General features: G+C 36.3%; 1 pseudogene; it reads right to left on the bottom strand.

Annotated features, from left to right (window-relative positions):
- Positions 1-496: 496 nt before the first annotated feature.
- On the bottom strand, positions 497-1367 carry LOC123628112 (annotated as a pseudogene).
- Between the last annotated feature and the right edge of the window lie 5695 nt (positions 1368-7062).

Raw genomic sequence — 7062 nt, 5'->3', positions numbered from 1 at the left:
CAATTTTCTTCATAGTATTTTTTCCTTATATAAGCTTTTGTTGATTTGCTAGATTTTGTTACATCATGTACGATATCTTTCCTTCTCCCACTAAATTGACATTTAATTTTAATCATATGTTTATATCTAATATATATGTTATATCTATCAATAGTTGCCTTTTTGTTTCACTGAGCTGACTCTGTGATAACAGCATGCTTTTAAAATTATTTTGTAGTACAAGTACCATTTAATTTTTTACACAATTTTGTTTCTTTTATTTATTTATTTTTATTTCTTTCAAAATATTAAGGAGGTACAGATATTTTTGTTACATGTATACCTTGTATAATGTCTAAGTCAGGGCTTTTAGTTTGCCTGTCACCGGAATAGTGTTAATTGTACCCAAAAGGTAAGTTTTTATCCCTCACTCTCTTCCCACCCTACCTTTATTAGATGTTTATTTTCCATCAACATTCTATCCATCTTAAGACTTAAGATCCTGAGGAAGAGCATCTTAAGACCACTCAGTGGTTGTTCCTACCTATTCAGTGGCCTGAGCAGTGGGAGCTGTGTGGCAGGCTGAGTGCTCCAGTTTTCAGTGGGGACCTTCTGAATGGGCACAGAGGGCACCTGCATGCCTTCAGACCGGTCTGCAACCTCAGGTTGAGTAGCAGTAAACTCAGGAGCTAGAGCAGTCCATTCATCCTGAAATTCCTCCTTGGTCATAGCTTTTCAGCAGCAGCCTGCTCTTCCTTTTCAATCTCTTCAGTATGTCTGCAGAAGTAGAGATGAGGCATGACCTCCCATGGATATATATGGGAAATGGTGCCACTCGTGTGCAGAAATTCTCAGGCCAGCATTCATCACATCAGACCCACTGAGTGAGCTCCCTTGTTGCATGGGATGGCAACATCTACATAATGCAGGGGAGAATCTGTGTTACACAGAGCAATGGTAGGCAGGTTAACATAAGATGCCTCTGTGAAAGGCTGGTGGTCAGCCCTAGGATCAGTAGCCACCAGAAGATGTGGCTCCCACAATGCTGCCTGGATCTGGTTAGTGAAGGTTCTAGGAGTGAAGTGGCCAGCAATAGAAGTGGCTCCAGTGGCAAGAACAAACTTCAGCACAGCTCTCTGGACGATATTCCTGGAGGGTGTGATGCTGACATCAGGAGGGTTTTTAATGGCAACAATGGCACAAGCCGCCAGCAGAAGCTTCTCCCAGGTCCTCTTCAGATTTTTGATGTAGACACCATCACTTTTCCTTTTGTAGATGTACTGTTCCATTTGGAAGTCAAAGTTGGTGCCACCTAAGTGGGCTCCTGCAGGAAGAAATTTGAGGATATCCTCATCCTTCATTTGCAGGCAATCAAAGGATCTGGACATTGTGAAAGTTTCCCTTTAAGTGATGACAGGAATCCAGCACAATGCCATATGGACCCCTCTCTGGGCAGTGCAGAAAGCTTTTACACAATTTTATTGATGGATCACATACATTTATTTTTCCTGATGAACATAGCATTAATTTTAAGTTCCAAAATAAATTACTTTCATTTATTTTCTAAAATTTTGTTTAGTGTATTGAATAATTTGGAAAGAATGAACATTTGTATACTATGGAGTCTTCATATCCAGTAACATGGCATGTGTCTTAGTTTGTTCTCATGCAGCTTTATTTCTTTAAATAAGTTTTTGTGATGTTTCGGTGTATTTTAATTTTTTTAAATAATTTGTCCTTAGAATAATAAAGTACTTAGTATTTTATTTCTTCCCCTTCCCACTCTTATCATCTTCCTCACTAAAAGTTTTATTTAGTGATCTTATACTAATACTCACTTCACTTGCCTACCAAATACACCATGCATCTTTTGCCAAAATAGAAAACAGACAGATATATAGAAGAAGTAAAAAGCAAGGCAGGATGGCCGGGCGCAGTGGCTCACGCCTGTAATCCTAGCACTCTGGGAGGCCGAGGCGGGTGGATCGTTTGAGCTCAGGAGTTCGAGACCAGCCTGAGCAAGAGCGAGACCCCGTTTCTACTAAAAAAAAAAAAATAGAAAAGAAATTATATGGACAACTAAAAATATATATAGAAAAAAATTAGCTGGGCATGGTGGCACCTGCCTGTAGTCCCAGCTACTCGGGAGGCTGAGGCAGAAGGATTGCTTGAGCCCAGGAGTTTGAGGTTGCTGTGAGCTAGGCTGACGCCACGGCACTCTAGCCCGGGCAACAGAGTGAGACTCTGTCTCAAAAAAAAAAAAAAAAAAGCAAGGCAGGAAGGCAAACACTGAGATAAATGGATATCTAAGGAAAGGATGGCTGTGCTTTAGGGCCTTAGAAAGGATGCATGATGAAAGTTTGACTCATTGATTCAATAAAGTAGTTGAATTGATTCTCAGAGTTTGGTGTTATAAATTGTTAGCTCCCATCTCCAGGCAGTGGTTATTATAAGCCTGGCATTTCACTGTGATTATGAGGACAAACTCCCTTCAGCAACTTGAAAAGCCGTTTGAGCTGGAAAGGATAGAGATGGTGCCAATCAGTGTGAAGGTGTTAGTGGAAAGCAATCTCAGTTTCCATCAGAGGTATCATTCTCATTAATGAGTTTGAGACTTTAATGGAATTGTATAGCATTGCATGTGTTTGACTGTATTCATGTGTTTTAAGGATTAAAACAAAAACAAAAGAATACAGACATTTTAAAGGTATACTAACTATTTAAGTTGAATAACAAAAAAATGTTTTTCAAGGCAGTTTCTGAAACCAAGAAAATAAACCCTATAGTACTTTTATCATGCATCCTGATTTTTAATTACATGCTGTTTAGCACTTTATTATACACTTCCTTTTCCTTTGGGGTATTTGTGTTAAGAATGTTAATTCTATCTCCCCAGTAAAGTTATAAAATCACTGAAGACATCTATACAGAGAGACACTACATAAAAATGCATGATTGAAGTCACCTACAACAATGTGATAATCCATTTGGACTGAAATATTGCCAACTTTTTACTTGTGCTTCCATTTTTATTTGCAATATCATAAACACATGTTCAGGTTTTCATTTATATAGCATGTTGCCTGCTGCATGAAGGCTAAATTTAAGGGGGACAAGAATGGAGATGATAAAAGTTGAGATACCATTGCACCAGTGCAGGGGAGATACAACAAAAACTTGGATTAGGTAGCAGGCATGGAGAAGAGGGGACAGATTTATGGCTTGCTTAGGAGGAAAAATATGCAGAATTTGATTGGTAGGATGTAGCAACATAGAATATGTAGTCGAGAGTTGACTTGACTACAAAACTTAGGTTTGCATTTTAGTTGTATCATTTGGGGCATTTAAAGATTTATTTATATCATCTTTGATCTTGTTTCACAATTTAAAAAAGTGTGTACAATAATATCTTCTACATAAGGTTGTTGTATGGATTAAATTAACTATGTAACAATGCTTTATTAACTCTAAGGCACTTCATTAAATTACTATATCTCAAAGGAATACTGATAGATATTTCTAGATCCATGTACAAAAAAGATCAATTAATTATATCTGTATCTTTTTTCCATTTGTATAAGAGAGTATTTAAAAGGTGACCTTGATGAAGTATTTTAAGTATCATATATCTTGTTTCCTTTGTTGCCAAGAAATATACTAGAGTATGGTAATAATGTAAAAAGATAGAATACAAATCATTCCTTAAGACCTAGGCTCAAATTCTAGGTCTCAGTAAGTTGGTGGTAAAGTCGCATCCTATCCCTTGACCTTATCTTACTCATCCATAAAACTAGGGTATTGGACAAAGTTCTTATTTCTACCATAAGATAATAACTAGCTCTCAACTCCCAACATTTCTTCTATTAATCCACTTCAACAAGAGCTACCAGCCTAGTTTCAACTCTTGCAAACCTATTGGAAATGATAACCTTCCTAACAGAGAAATTAACTCTTATTTTTTGCAGCTTCATCAGGAAATATTGAGTAGTATGTTTTTTTCCTTGATCTTCTTCCTCAAAAGACAATCTTGGAGGCTGATTTTTCCTAAGACCAAGATTAGATATTGTTGTTTTCCTTAGCCTGGCTTCCCTGTTTTCCTCCATGTTAAAAGCTTTGCTCTACTTACTCCCCATTTCATAGTTGAAGGCAAGTCTTCCCATTCTTTAAGGGCTACCTCTTCTCCAGAGTTTGCTGGGTTTTTGTTTTATTGTTGAAGGATGCACTAGTCCATTTGTTTAGTAACATAAACCATTTTTGCAAAGACTATATTTTTTGTCATATATGGTCACTGAAGTCTCTCTTCCTTAACTTGTGTTCAGCTAGTGTTTTGACAGATATTACCTTCCCTCCAGAAGCACAAACAAACAAACAAACAAATGACACATCCCCAGGGATTTTTTCACATGTATTAGGTAGTCTATTGTATATTTCAACTATAATTTTTTGCCCCCAATAAAAGAAGGCTGTTAGTTCAGCTTTCAGTGCTTTCCAGCAAAGTCTACCATTTTTCCAGCCTGAGTCCCAAGTCAGGCAAAACAGATATAAGTCCCTTGCATTAGTTTTTCAGCTAGCCCCTAGAGAGGTTAGAACAAATATACACAATAATTTGTGAATACGGTCTGCTCTGCTCCCTCCAGAACCAGGGACCATGGTCCCACACTGGGAATGCAGGTTGCCACTGCTTAAAGACAAGACCATTGCCATACAGGGGAGAAGATGGAGAAAGGATGAGTAAAAACACCACAAAACTTTTCTACCATTTTTAAGTTGCTTTTTTCTTGATTCATTATTAGCTTGGTTGCTGTAAACTTTTGACTATTTTTCAGAGTTCTGATAAGGTTGGTTTTGACAGTTTTTGCTTATTTTTCAACGTTTCTTTAGAGTGGGGGGTAGGGTTGGGATGGAAAGCATGTCACTGCCTACTCTACTGTTTATGCTGCTGTGACTCATTTATGCTTTTATAATTACATAATTACCTGAACCAGTGCTTTTTCTTTTTCATGTGGACTTGAATTACTGTCTGGGGTCATTTTCTTTCAGCTAAAGAACTTCTTTTCTTATAAAAAAAAAAAAAGCTAGATAGCAATAAATTCTCTCAGGTTTTTTTTTTTTTTTAATTTGAGGATGGCTATATACACACCTAATGGGTGTGGTATGCACCATCTGGGGGATGGACACACTTGAAACTCTGACTCAGGTGGGGCAAAGGCAATAAATGTAACCTAAACATTTTTACCCCCATAATATGCTGAAATAAAAAAATCAAAAAATTAAAAAATAAATAAAAACATGAGGATGTTGGGGGGTACTAAGATTACCCACAATAAAAGAAATTGGGAATGGCTTTATTTCCTCTTCATTTTTAACATAAAGTTTCTCTAAATGTAGAATTTGGGGCTCACAGTTTTTTTTTCTTTGAACACTTTCGATATGCTATCACACTGCTTTCTGGCCTCCAGTGTTTCTTATGAGAAGTTAGCCATTAATTTTTTCAATGGTCAGTTATAAGTGATGAATCATTTTTCTCTTCCTGTTTTAAAATCTTTTTTTTTCTTTTTTTGTCTTTCAGCAAAAGATATTAAGGTCTTTTGCTAAGATGTGACTATTTTTGGATCTCTACTTTTATCCTATTTGGAATTTTTTGAGATTCTTAGTTGTGTAGATTAATGTTTTTTTAAAGAATTTGGGAAGTTTTGAGCCATTATTTCTTCAAATACTTTTCTTCTCCTTTCTTTCTCCTTCTGTTACCCCTATTATGCATATGTTGGTGTACTTAATGGTGTCTCACATTTCCCTAAATCTCTGTTCATTTTCCTTCTTTCTTCTCTCTCTGTTCTTCAGATTGCATAATCCCTATTGATCTATCTTTAAGTACATTAATTCTTCTGCCAGCATAAATCTACTATTGAGCATCTCTAGTGAATTTTTCATTTCATTGAATTTCAGCTCCAGAATTTTCATTTGGTACTTTTAAAATTATTATTATTTTTAATTGACAAATAGTAATTATACATATTTATAGGGTACAATGTGATGCTTTGATGTAAGTATACAATGTAGAATGAGTAAATCAAGCTAATTAACATATCCATCACCTCACTTACTTATCATTTTTTGTGGTGAGACATTTGAAATTTTCTCTCTTAGCAATTTTGAAACATACAATACATTATTATTAACTATAGTCAACACACTGTGCAATAGATCTCAAAAACTTATTCCACTTACCTAACTGTAACTTTGTACCCATTAACCAGTGCCTACCCTTTCCCTATCCACCCCACCCTCCTAGATTCTGGTAACCATTCTACTCTCTACTTCTATAAGTTTGACATTTTCAGATTCATATATAAGTGAGATCATGCAGTATTTGTCTTTCTGTGTCTGGCTTAGTTCACTTAGCATGCCCTTCAGGTTCATCCATGTGATGGCAAATGACAGGATTTCCTTCTTTTTAAAGTCTGAATAGTATTCCATGACATACATATGCCATAATTTTTTATCCATTCATCCATTGTTGATCAGTTAGGTTGTTTCCATATCTTTACTATTGTGAATAATGCTGAAATGAACATGGGAGTGTTTAGTGGCTGTCTGAATTACTTTAATAAAGCCTATTTTATTCTGCAGTGGAGGCCTGTGATGTTGCTCTTTGGAAAGTGCAGCTTTGGTATGCACATAAACACCCTAAGATGACAATGCTCTTAGCATGGCTCTCTTTGGCTGTCTTTCCCTGACAACACCTAGCAGACGATAAGCTCCACTAATTGCAGGCCATTACTCTCTTACTTTAATTTTTAAAGCTTATTTTTAATAAACTTTCTACCCAGAATACTCTAACTTCTAGAGAAAGAAGGTAGAGGTTACGGAAACCATGGTGGCATTCAATTTCAAAGGAGCCAAGGCAGAAAGCTGAAAACTTTGAGGGTTAGCAGGAATGGCTCTAACAGAGTGACAGTTGAATGATGGTAATATTTGTGGTGATGCTGATGGCAAGAAAGGTGCAGTGAGATTAGAATTTTAGAAAGTCCTACTGTGAAATGATAAGAATTGTTAATAAATGAATTCCTCCTATGTTTCCTT

The sequence above is a fragment of the Lemur catta genome, chromosome X, assembly GCF_020740605.2.
Source record: "Lemur catta isolate mLemCat1 chromosome X, mLemCat1.pri, whole genome shotgun sequence".
Classification (NCBI taxonomy): Eukaryota; Metazoa; Chordata; class Mammalia; order Primates; family Lemuridae; genus Lemur; species Lemur catta.
The sequence above is the reverse complement of the archived record's forward strand: the minus strand, read 5'-3'. Positions and strand labels throughout refer to the sequence as shown.